Genomic DNA, 13,144 nt, shown 5'->3' with positions numbered 1-13,144 from the left:
TGTGCAGTTTTGGTGCAGTTTTGTGCAGTTTTTGCTGTGTTTTTTATGCAGTTTTGCTGCAATTTTACTGCATATTCATTAATTAATATACGAGAAAAATAAGACCGTCTTATGCATAAATAGGTGTATATTTTAAATTGTACATTTTTTTTTCTTATAAACCAAACCGAAACCGTTTGAAACCGCACCGCACCGAACCGAACGGTTTGGTTTCATTTCGGTTTTGCCTTCAAAACCGCACCGCACCGCACCGCAAAATGTTTCGGTTTCGGTTGTGGTTTCATTCGAAACCGCACCAAACCGCACCGCGCCCACCCCTAGTCCCAACCATCCGCAAAATCACCGGACCAACGATAAAAAAATAGGAGGGAAATTAAAGCCCTTCAGCTTTTTAGTATTCACTTTCCTTTCTCATGTAAACCAATAAAACGTTGAATTTTTTTATGACAAATGTGTTTTTGTTAACAATTAAAAGTGTTAAAGTTCAATTCTTGTTAAAAGCGAATTTGAAACAAATTATTGCTAACCTACTTTCCTACTCTTTTAATATAGATCATATTATTTGTTAAAAAAATGCTCATTTCCATTCCCATACGAAAAGACATGGAAACTCATTTCCCTTAAAATCCTTTATGCGTACCAGACAGCTTCAGGTTTGGTAAGCGATGAAGAAGGATAATGTAATAGGTTAGATTTATGATTAATATAGGTTTAGTCTTCGATTTCTTCCAAAATAAAATAGAAACATGCTATGTTAATGCACCGAGCAAGGTTCCCAAATATCGATGAATACATAAACGTGGACATGCAGCAGTGATATATCTGACATACCAGATCGAGTTAGTATATGAACTGGGAGGCAGATTCTACGCCCTTCCACTTTTCGTGCTCTCTCGTGCTCTTCTGTTTGTGTGGTTACGGTTAAATCACGTCAATATTTTATATTACTATTTATTTTTATCTTATTATCTCTATAAAAAAATAATATAAAATATTAACATGACTTAACCATGACCACATAAAACATAAAGGTACAGAAAGGTACTAAAAGTGGAAGGGCAGAGAGTCTGCCTCCTATGAACTGTACCGAGTACAACTTGCAAGCTACATAGAGCAGTGCAAAACGTCAAACGTGTTTTGAACAAAACAGATCACTGAGGGTGGGCGGCTTTACCCATATTCGGTGCCGCTGTAGTAATTGCTCGATTTGCTATTAATTATTAAAGTTTTACTTATTGATGATTGCATTTGCATGTCCTTCTGGCCAAACAACTCACTACTCAGCATCAGCGACCCTCTTCAAATTACAAAATGTAGAGGTACGTAGTTATTTAAAGAGTATATGATACTTTTGAGAAACTAATAGCAGAAAACAGAGGCCCTCGAAATTATGAGTATGTGAAGGTAAAAAAGTTTTATATTGGTGAAAGGAGAAATATTGTAAGGCCTATAAGAGGTTGAGCTACTCCTTATATTGTCAATTGGTTTTTTGGTGGACCTCAACTTTCTTTATGATATGAGAGCATGTTGTTTTAACGTGTCAAGCCCAACTGCCACAGGTGCTCAGCGTCACCTAATTCGTGTTGTCCATATATAGGGGTGGGTTCAAATAACCGAAAACCGAAAAAAATCGAAAACCAAACCGAACCGAGGCCGAAAAAAACCGAACCGAATCTGGCTGGTTCGGTTTCGGTTTTTAAGGTTCGGAAACCGAACCAAACCGAACCGAACCGAACAGATATATATATTTAATTTTTTTCAATATTATAAATAATTTAGTGATACAATCATAACAAGACATAACCTGTTACCAAGTTGGTTTGCTTGAAACTTTTCAAGTCCCTGCGCATGGGTTCGAATCCTCCTGCCTCCAGGGTTTCAGAAAAGTTTTTTAGTTTTTTTAGCAATCAACAAACCTTTTAACTTAAAATTAAATATAAATACTTAAAACCTGCTGCTATGAAGAATCGAACCCCTTCCGTCCAGGAGGGATAATTCCTTCAAGCCAACTTGACTGTAGGCTTGTTGTTGCTATATCTGTACCAGTATATAATTTATAGGTATTCTAATCGCTAATGCTTTATAAAATTTGTTAAGTTTACAAACCCTAGCAGCCGTCACTCATTTTTGAGTTTTCATTCTCAGTCTCTCTCTCCCTCATCCGCTGCTCTCTCTCCCTCATTCCTCAGTCTCTCTCTCCCTCCTTCCTCTCTTCCTCTCTTCCTCTCTTCCTCTCTTCAACTCTCCTTCCTCTCTTCCTCTTTCCAACGTGCCAAGTCCATGGTTGTAACATGGATCTTTAGCTCTCCTTCCTCCGGATTTCTTTAACAGTAAGTATTCAATTTCTTCCTTTTTTTTCATTTTCTTGTTTAATTCTTTGAGTGCTGAAAATGGTAGTTTTTTTATTTATTGATTAATAGTTTTTATTTCTTTAGTTTGTTGAATATGCTTTGTGAATTTATTTGTTGGCTTTGTGAATTTATTTGTCCGAGGCCCGCGGATTGGCGGATCTGGAGGAGAAGGATCTCGAAAAGGAGGAGCAGGCGGCGTTGGAGAAGAATTCGGATGAGGTGAAGAAGAAGCAGAGCCGTACGGTCGAGGAGGAGGAGGCGGCGTTGGAAACATGTCATATTTTCTATTTCTATATTATGTTGTGCTTGTTTTGCATTTTTTGGAGGAAAAAAAAAAACCGAAAAAAAACCGAAACCGAACCGAAAAAACCGAACCGAAAAAAACCGAAAAAAATTTGGGCCGAACCGAACCGAACCAAAATTTCGGTTTGGTTTCGGTTTTGGCAAAAAACCGAACCGATAAAAACCGAACCCAGCCCTATCCATATATTTGGTTTAAAAATTAGACACATATGACAAGGCGTGTTAGAATGTGAAAATAAAAGATCCCCATATTAGTGAAAGGAGAAACATTGTAAGGACTTATAAGAAGTTGAATTACTCCTCATGCTACCAATAAATTTTATGGTAGAACCTTAACTTTTTTTCAAAACCTAAATTCAAACATATTTTCTAAGAGCAAGTCCACCCCTAAGGACTTTATGCCAGCACCCAGCTCATTTATCCACTCCAGTGAACAGTAACAGACTCAAATGAACAGTAATAGGTCAATGCATCTCCACCCTTTAAAAAATGCGTTGGCACCCAGTGAAAAAATGCGTTGGCACAAACGATCTCCACCCTTACAAAATGCGCTGGCACCCAACCCATTTAAAATATTTTTAAATTTTTTCTAAAAGAATAAAAAAATAAAATAGTTTGAATTTCGGATAGGATTTTTAACCAATCTCGTCACGCCACGTGTCATTATCTGAACGTACTATTTTGTGAATAGATTTCCGCTAAGATTTTCAACTAATCCCGACACACCACGTGTCACTTCCATTTTACAATAATTTAGCCAAGATTTCGATAAGATTTTCAACCAATCACGTCATGCCACATGTCATTATTCGAACGTACTATTTTGTGGATAGATTTCCAATAATATTTTCGACCAATCCCGACACGCCACATGTCATTTCCGGTTTACAATAATTTAGCCAACATTTCGATAAGATTTTCAACCAATCACGTAGTGTCACGTGGCATTGTCCAGAACCTCATCCTTTCTTTTTTTGTCCATATAAACCCTACATCCCTACATCCATCCTCACACCAAGCTCAATCCTTCTTTTTAGCTCATAATCCTTGTTCATCGTTTTCAAATCTTGAGTTCTTATTACAATGTCTTCTTCAAGAAGGGTGTATAAACAGTTGCAGGAGCAACAACAAAGGTTGTTGGCACAACAGGCAGAATTGGCCAATCTCGAGGAAGGTGGAGGTGGAGATGAGGCTTTCTTCATGGAGGAGGATGAGGATGATCACCATAGAAGGCAGAAGGCCTTACATTCCCGCCGTGTCATGGAAGCCATGAGTCAGATAGCCAAACCAAGACGTGTTGCAAACCTCGATAGAAAAAGGGAAAAACGAGGTAAAAATCTATAGGAAGATTATTTTATTCCCAATAGCATATTCCCTGATCATATTTTTAGACGGCGTTTTAGAATGCAACGAAATTTGTTCAACAAAATCATGAGTGATATTTGCAACCATGATCCATACTTTGTGCAAAAAGAAGATGTTTTTCATGTTCTAGGTCTTATTCCCAAGCAAAAAATTACGGCATCCTTGCGAATGCTTGCATATGGAGCATCTGCAGATCAAGTGGATGAGATCGCGAGGATGGGAAAAACAACTGTTCTGGAATCCCTGATGCGGTTTTGCTCTGCAATTGAAGCCCTCTACACCAATGAGTAACTCCGGACACCTACGCCAAGGGACATGCGAAGGCTTCTGAGGAATGGTGAGATGCGAGGCTTCCCTGGCATGATTGAAAGCATTGACTGCATGCACTGGACTTGGAAAAACTGTCCAAGTGCGTGGCAATGAGCATATGGCGACAGAAAATGAGCCAAAAGCATCATTTTGGAAGTGGTGGCTTCATTTGATACATGGATTTGACATGCTTTTTTTGGTGTTCCAGGAGCTCAGAATGACCTAAATGTCCTTGCCTAATCCCCAGTGTTCGACGAACTGCTGCAAGGAAACTCGCCGAGATACACATATTGGGTTAATGGTACCCAATACGAGGGATCATACTACCTTGCAGATGGCATTTACCCAAGGTGGTCAACATTTGTCAAAACAGTGCCACATCCACAGACTGAAAAGGAAAAACACTTTGCAAAATGTCAAGAAGGGTGTAGGAAGGATGTCGAGCGTTGTTTTGGTATCCTGCAAGCTCGTTGGGCGATTATCAGGGTTACAGCTAGAATGTTTGATGTCGAGGCTCTTCGATCCATCATGATGACGTGTATTATTCTCCACAACATGATTGTTGAAATGAGTATGATTATGATGCTGTCGATGAATATGAGCTGGATCCGATGAACAACTCAAGAACACGTATCTATTGTGCTCATGACCGGACCGAAGATCCAGTGCAACATGAGCCGTTGGAACGCGATGGACGTTACAATGAATTGATCGTTCAGCGGTACACTAATGTGCAAGAGCCATATTGGCACGTAACCTGCCAGAATGATTTGATTGAGCACCAGTGGGGATTGCATGAAGGCGAAGATAATTAGAATGAGGCTTGTGGTTGAAGAATAAATTGTATTTTTTTTAAGTTTATGTAATTCTATGTAGTGTGTTTTGTTTTTAAGTTTATTTGGTGAGTTTATGTAATTCTATTTATTTGGTGAGTTTATGTAATTCTATGTAGTGTGTTTTGTTTTTAAGTTTATTTGGTGAGTTTATGTAATCTTATTTCATGTGTTTAAATAAAGTAAAAAAGAAATAAAGTTTTAAAAATAAATAAATAAATAAATAATTGCATTAAAATTGCATAATAAATTAAATAAAATAAATAAAGTTTTAAAAATAAATAAGAAATAACATAAAAATTACATAAGAAATTAAATAAAGTTCAAACCTAAAAAAAGAAAAAACATAAAAATTACATAAGAAATTAAATAAAGTTCAAAAGAAAAAAGAAAGAAAAAACATAAAAAATACATAAGAAATTACATAAAAATTATACAAAGTCTCTCGAGTTAGGATATGTGGTGCTAGGATCTTGGTTGCCATGATTTATGTAGCTAGAACCCCCTTGACTTGTTTCCGCATCTCTTGCACGCCTCCTTCGCATGACATCTCTTTTTTCCAATGTCCAAAAATATTTAGAATTCGGAGACAGTCCTACTAGAGACTTGCTCATAGTGTCACGATTTGCTTGAGCCATCCTTTTTTCTCTAAGCATTTCATTTTCTCGAAGAAGTGCTTCTCTAACCAGCTCGTTCTCTCGATTAACTACTTCTCTTTGTCTCTCAGCCGTCGCATCACGGGCCTCAGTACCTGCTAATATTGCTGCCATAGCAGCAACTTTTTCCTCATCTCTAGCCTTTTCCCGTGCCATGTTCAGTTCACCTTGGCGAGCAAGTTCCTCCATATATTTAGTGTAATCATTTTTTGAAGAACTACCTTTTTTCTTTGACGCCTTTTTACCTTGAGGCCTGAGGGACTGACGAGTCGGTTGGGTCTCGGGCACTTGTTCAGGCATCCCTTCTGTGTCTTGAAATGTGTCGACTTCTTGTTCGGCCATGTCTGGTTCTGGAGAACTATGTAGACCCATACCGTGCATGACAACTTCTAGACCAGTTGCCACAATTTTGTATTTAGGGCAATCTTTGACAATTTGCCAACATTCCCATCTAGTGAATGATTTGTTCCCATTCTTTGAATTGTAGAATCCTTGAGCTTGTAGTGTCTATAAAAAGGTGGGATAACATAGTGTTAAAAAATGCGGGTGTAACACAAATAAATAAATTCAAAATATTGATACGGGTGGAATGCATATAAATTACATAAAAATGACATAAGAAATTAAATAAAAATTACATAAGAAATTAAATAAATTAAAATTTTGATGCGGATGGAATGCATATAAAAATTACATAAATAACATAAAAATTATATACGAAATTAAATAAATCAAAATATTGATGTGGGTGGAATGCGTATAAATAAATAAAAATATTGTCACCTGATCCGCTAAACTTGTCCCACTACGGAGGTTACTGGAAGCATGAGAGATGGCATTTTTCCAACAAGTAAAGGATGCGTTGAGTTTTTTCCAACGACCTTGAAGACCTTGACTTGTTCTGGTGTCTTTTCCATGTACATCGCAAAATGCTTTCGTAATTTTACTCCACATTTCTGGCTTATCCATCTCATTACCCGTAATTGGGTCATGAGTAGTGTGAACCCAACATTCACACAACGTAATATTTTCAATGAGCTTCCACGAAGACATTTTTTTCTCTTAAAGTGTAGAAAATATTGAAATGTAGATAGTATAGAAAGTGTAGAAAATATTGAAATGTGGTGTAAAGATGGAAGATGAGGGTTAGGTATTTATAGGAAAAAAATACCTATTTTTCAAAATTTTCTGTATTTTTTAATAATTTTTCTGTGTTTTTTAATAATTTTTAATGAATTTTAATATAGTTAATTAATCTGGACCGTTGGATTTGAAAAATATTCAAATCCAAGAGCCAGGGAGTTGCCACGTGGCCAACGGTCATATTTCTGACCGCTGGGCCTTTTTTTTTTTTTTTACTTTTTTGTGAAAAAACGTGGACCGTTGATCTTTGATCCGATGGTCTATTTTAAAAGTAAAATTTAAATTTTTTTTATCGTTGGAAATCCAACGGCATAAAGGGAGCCACGTCGCCAACTCAGGGGGGGGACTGAGTGCGCCTGTCACGCGGGCCCGCGCTCCGAAATCCTGTTGGACACTCGAGCCACGCCTCCGTGAAGCGCACGCACCAGGCCAACAACCCGGCTTCTTGCTCAGTCTCTTTTGGGCTGGTCCAGAGCCCAGCTCGGGCTGGGTACCAGTCAAGTTGAGGGGGTGGACTTGGTTGACAGGTGCTGGCCTTGTTTTTGTGCTGGGTCCTGGGCAAAGTCCACTCCGTGGACTTGCTCTAATAATTTGCTCCAGCGGGTAGAAATCATATGGGAAAGAGGACCTCTAGGGATTGAACGGGGACCACATGGGAGGATGCTTTGTGTAGGATTTGGTAACATCTGACTGAATCTGTGCATGTGGCTGATATCAACTTCCCATATACAGTGGAACGTTTCAGGAAGTTTCGAAATAAATGTTTGTCTAAAAACCCATTTCGAATTAGTAATGACGCTGAATTATGTAAATGAGAGTATGGAGGTTTTCCAACGAAAAATTAAAGACTTATAGTTGGTTGTGTAGATCGAGGATCTACGCTTGACTTCTTGTTGGTTGCTTGAAAATAACAATGGCTGGCGGGTTACTAGCATGAAGATGTCAAATATTCAAGGAAGAGAGATAATGGCGGAGCCATAATTTTAGATTAGGAGGAACCTCCACAAAAGTTTTTAAAAAAAAAAAATTAATTTAAACAGATAGTATTTACAACACTACTAACCAAAATATCATAATATATATATATATATGAAAAGTAACCAAAATTCAAAATAACATAGCATCCATAATATTACATATTTCCATGAATCATAATAATTGTCCTCGACAAGTTTTCATATTTTGAAACCGTTGCATGATAGCCTCGTTCTCTATACTATTAAAAACATGTTTCTCAATATAAACAACCAAACAATCATTCATCCACAAATCACCCATTCGATTGCGTAAGGTGTTCTTCACAATGTTCATAGCAGAAAAGACTCGATCTACACTTGCAGTTGCAACAGGTAAGATGAGTGCTAGTGTCAAAAGTAAGCACACTAATGGGTAAGTCTGATCTTTCTTTGTTTCAACCATCTTTTGTGCAAGATCGCTAATTCCTTTCAAATATGCAAACTCACTATTAGAGGTCATGTCCCAAATGTAATTCTCGAGTTATTCTCTGAGTAACTCAAGATCATGCTCGGAAAAATCATTTGGATAAAATTGGGCAAGACGCATCAATTTTTCTTTGTCAAAAGTGGATAAAGAATTACTTGGATTTAAACATGCCACACAAAGAAGTAATTCATTATTCTTCTCAGTAAATCGATTGTTTAACTAAGTGAGTTGTTTATCTATGACATCGATGAATAAATCAACACGATAATGATACAAATTTGTGATGGGATGAGCTTTTTGGTCTGGCCAATCTCCACTCGAAAAAATATCATCCATGCTAGGAATTTTAAAATGATTCTTGTCACAAAAGGATGAAACTTAATCAAATAAAGATTCCCAACCACTTTCTCTCAACCTTTGCAATCTTCTTTTGCATATATTGACCAAGTTAATTGCATTCACAATATCTTGATCCTTCTTTTGTAATGCGTGTGATAGATTATTTGTGATTCCCAAAACCTTTTTCATTAAGTGTAGACCAAAAATGAAGTTGAAGGATTGAATAAAAGTCAAAAGAACCTTTGCTTTAAATTTTTGTTCTAAACTTGTTCCATCTTTTCTTACAATCTCAAGCACTTCTATCGATGATGAGAACATGCGAGCCAAACTGATTAAATATTTATAGTGAGAGCTCCATCGTGTATTAGTAGCCCACTTAAGAGTAGTTTCTTGATTCTGACCTTGTCCACTTGAAAGCTCGTTATTTTCTAGTGCTTCCAAAACTATATAAGCATGTTTCTCTCCAAGGAATATCATGACAATTAGAATATGTCACCACAACATACACCACAGAAGAAACCATAGTGAAGAGATCCCCAATTTCTAAATTCTTTTTTGCCACTGCTACTAAAACTAATTGAAGTTGATGAGCAAAACAATGAACATAAAAGGCAGACATATTCTCATTTAAAATTAGAGCTTTAAGGCCATTGAACTCACCTTGCATATTACTTGCCCATCATAGCCTTGTCCACGCAATTTGGATATACTTAATCCATGTGTAGAAAAGAAGTCATCAATGGCTAACCTAAGTGAGGAAGCTTTAGTATCTGCAACATGCTCAATACCTACAAAGCGCTCTATCACTTGGCCCTTATCCATATAGCATAGTACAATGGCCATTTGCTCATTTGAAGACTTGTCTCATGATTCATCAACAAGAATGGCAAATAAAGAATCACCAATATCACTAGTGATTGAACTGATGATTTCATATGAAATAACATTTGAGATGTCCTTCTGAATATCAGGTGATGCAAATTTCAAATTTTTAGCAGCATTTTCTAGTGTGACAGCTTTTATACCCTCATTATAGTGACGTAGCCACCGCAAAATTTCAAGAATGTTTCCTTGGTTGAGTGAATTTTTAGATTCATCATGCCCATGAAATAGAAGACCTTGTTGTAAGAGCATTATACTCACACCAATTGATGCACCTAATCGAGTTAGATAATCAATTCGGTCTTTATCAGTTTGTTTTGAAATAATTGTTTCAATATGTTGCTTTTTGTTTAGCAAGGCCTCACAGTTTCTCCAAGCATTATTATGAGAACTATTTGGTCCTCCAACATGATTTTCTAGTTTGTTCTTACACTTCCAATGCTTAAATCCAACTCCAACAAAAGTATCCCCATCAGATTGATCTCTAATGTCAGGTTTGAAGAGATAACAACATAAACAATAGGCTACATCTTATTATATGCTATACTCCAACCAAGTAGGAAACTGAGTAAACAAAGCACGATTGAACCTTCTAGGTTTTGTTCCAAAATTTGTGTAAGGAAATGTATGGGTTTGTGGTTGACAAGATTTGTTTTGCAAATAGGCTCTTTGAACTTGGTCTCGAATATGAGGATGATAACTCAAAATCGGTCTACATAATCCAGGATCATATTGGAGAGTTTCCATGTTATTCTCCATAGAATCCACTAGGGGTGGGCACTTAGAACTGAAAACCGAAATCGAAACACGAACCAAATCGAACCGCACTAAACGGTTTGGTTTTGCGGTTTTGAAACGGTTTCGGTTTTGAAACCGAATCGCAACATAGAAAATGGTTTGGTTTCGGTTTTAGCTTTTGAAAACCGCACCACAAATATTAATAAACATTTAATTAGATATTCATATTAGATTTCATGTTTTCATTGTTGTGATAGGAGCATATTTATGCGACTTAATTGGCTTGTTCTTGTGCGTTTACGTTGTGTTTCTTTAGTTATTTTAGTGTTTAAAGTAGGCTTGGCAATTCCTGACACGACCCGATAACCCGACACGACACGACACGAAATTAACAGGTGTTCCGGTCGACACGATAATGAAACGGGTCGTTATCGGGTAACCCGATAAGCACCTGTTAAGATAACGGGTTTGTTCGGGTATACACGTGGGTAACACGATACACGATAAGCAGAATATTAATTTAATAATTTATAACCCTAAAAAAATACTATAATAATTATATATATATATATTAATTTAACAATTTTATACCCCTAAAAACTATAATTATATATATATATATATATTAAATTAACTATAATAATTATAATAATTATATATACTATAATAATTATACCCAAAATATTAACTATAATAATTATATATATATATATATATATATTAAATTTTATACCCCTAAAAACTATAATAATTATACATACAAAATAAATAGATTTAAATCTACTTAATAAATAAATATATATACACACACACACACCATAGAACTTCATGGGATACGAATTATACGAAACTAATTTCAACGATCCAACCGTCAAACATGTTTGTATATACTTCGAGATCGCATACGCCAAAAATTGCAAAAAAAAAACATTCAGAGAGCAAGTAACGGGACAAAACTTTTCGACGGTTATAAACGAAAAATCACGATTTAACGGTCATTGTAACTCCGATTTTGATGATTTTTTAGAACCACACTCCTTGACCCTATATGAATACAATGATTGAATTCGATCTTCAATTTAAAATATTTACACTAGTGGATACCACAAAATCTTATGTTATACTTAATAAAAGTATGAATAAACTCTTAAGTATTAGTGAATCTATTGTTTTGATAGGATACTCATTCTACAAAACTATTTTCAATGATCAAACCGTCAAACATGTTTGTATATACTTCGAGATCACATACACCAAAAATTGCAAAAAACAAACATTCATAGATCAATTAATGGGACAAAAGTTTTTTACGGTTATAAACGAAAAATCATGATTTAACGGTTATTTTAACTCCGATTTTGATAATTTTTTACAACTACACTCCTTGACCCTATATGAATACAAGTAATGAATTCGATCTTCAATTTAAAATATTTACACTAGTGGATACCACAAAATCTTATGTTATACTTAATAAAAGTATGAATAAACTATTTAGTATTAGTGAATCTATTGTTTTGATGGGATACTCATTCTACGAAACTAGTTTCAAAGATCCAACCGTCAAACATGTTTGTATATACTTCGAGATCGCATATGTCAAAAATTACAAAAAACAAACATTCAGAGATCAATTAACGGGACAAAACTTTTCGACGGTTATAAAAAGAAAAATCACGATTTAACGGTCATTTTAACTCTGATTTTGATGATTTTTTGCAGCTACACTCCTTAACCTTATATGAATACAATGATTGAATTCGATCTTCAATTTAAAATATTTACACTACTGGATACCACAAAATCTTATATTATACTTAATAAAAGTATGAATAAACTATTAAGTATTAGTGAATCTATTGTTTTGATGGGATACTCATTCTACGAAACTAGTTTCAATGATCCAACCGTCAAACATGTTTATATATACTTCGAGATCGCATACGCCAAAAATTGCAAAAAACAAACATTCAGAGATCAAGTAACGGGATAAAACTTTTCGACGGTTATAAACGAAAATCACGATTTAACGGTCATTTTAACTCCGATTTTGATGATTTTTTACAACTACACTCCTTGACCCTATATGAATACAATGATTGAATTCAATCTTCAATTTAAAATATTTACACTAGTGGATACCACAAAATCTTATGTTATACTTAATAAAAGTATGAATAAACTCTTAAGTATTAGTGAATCTATTGTTTTGATGGGATACTCATTCTATGAAACTAGTTTCAATGATCCAACCGTCAAACATATTTTTATATATTTCGAGATCGCATACGCCAAAAATTGCAAAAACCAAACATTCAGAGAGCAAGTAACGGGACAAAACTTTTCGACGGTTATAAACGAAAAATCACGATTTAACGGTTAATTTAACTCCGATTTTGATGATTTTTTACAACTACACTCCTTGACCTTATATGAATACAATGATTGAATTCGATCTTCAATTTAAAATATTTACACTAGTGGATACCACAAAATCTTATGTTATACTTAATAAAAGTATGAATAAACTCTTAAGTATTAGTGAATCTATTGTTTTAATGGGATACTCATTCTACGAAACTAGTTTCAATGATCCAACCGTCAAACATGTTTGTATATATTTCGAGATCGCATACGCCAAAAATTGCAAAAAAAAAAACATTCAAAGATCAAATAACGGGACAAAACCTTTCGACGGTTATAAACGAAAAATCACGATTTAATGGTTAATTTAACTCCGATTTTGATGATTTTTTACAACTACACTCCTTGACCTTATATG

At 35.4% G+C, this 13,144-nt stretch overlaps 1 long non-coding RNA gene across 2 annotated transcripts; it reads left to right on the top strand.

Annotated features, from left to right (window-relative positions):
• Positions 1-1,981: 1,981 nt before the first annotated feature.
• On the top strand, positions 1,982-2,990 carry LOC114821041 (uncharacterized). 2 transcript variants are annotated; one of them, XR_011575703.1, is made up of 2 exons: positions 1,982-2,330; positions 2,493-2,990. It is a non-coding gene; the product is annotated as an uncharacterized lncRNA (long non-coding RNA). The 2 variants fall into 2 exon arrangements; XR_003768456.2 differs by having other exon boundaries at positions 2,436-2,990.
• Positions 2,991-13,144: the final 10,154 nt, after the last annotated feature.

The sequence above is a fragment of the Malus domestica genome, chromosome 14 (genome assembly GCF_042453785.1).
Source record: "Malus domestica chromosome 14, GDT2T_hap1".
Lineage (NCBI taxonomy): Eukaryota > Viridiplantae > Streptophyta > Magnoliopsida > Rosales > Rosaceae > Malus > Malus domestica.
This window is presented reverse-complemented; position numbering and strand designations above follow the sequence as displayed.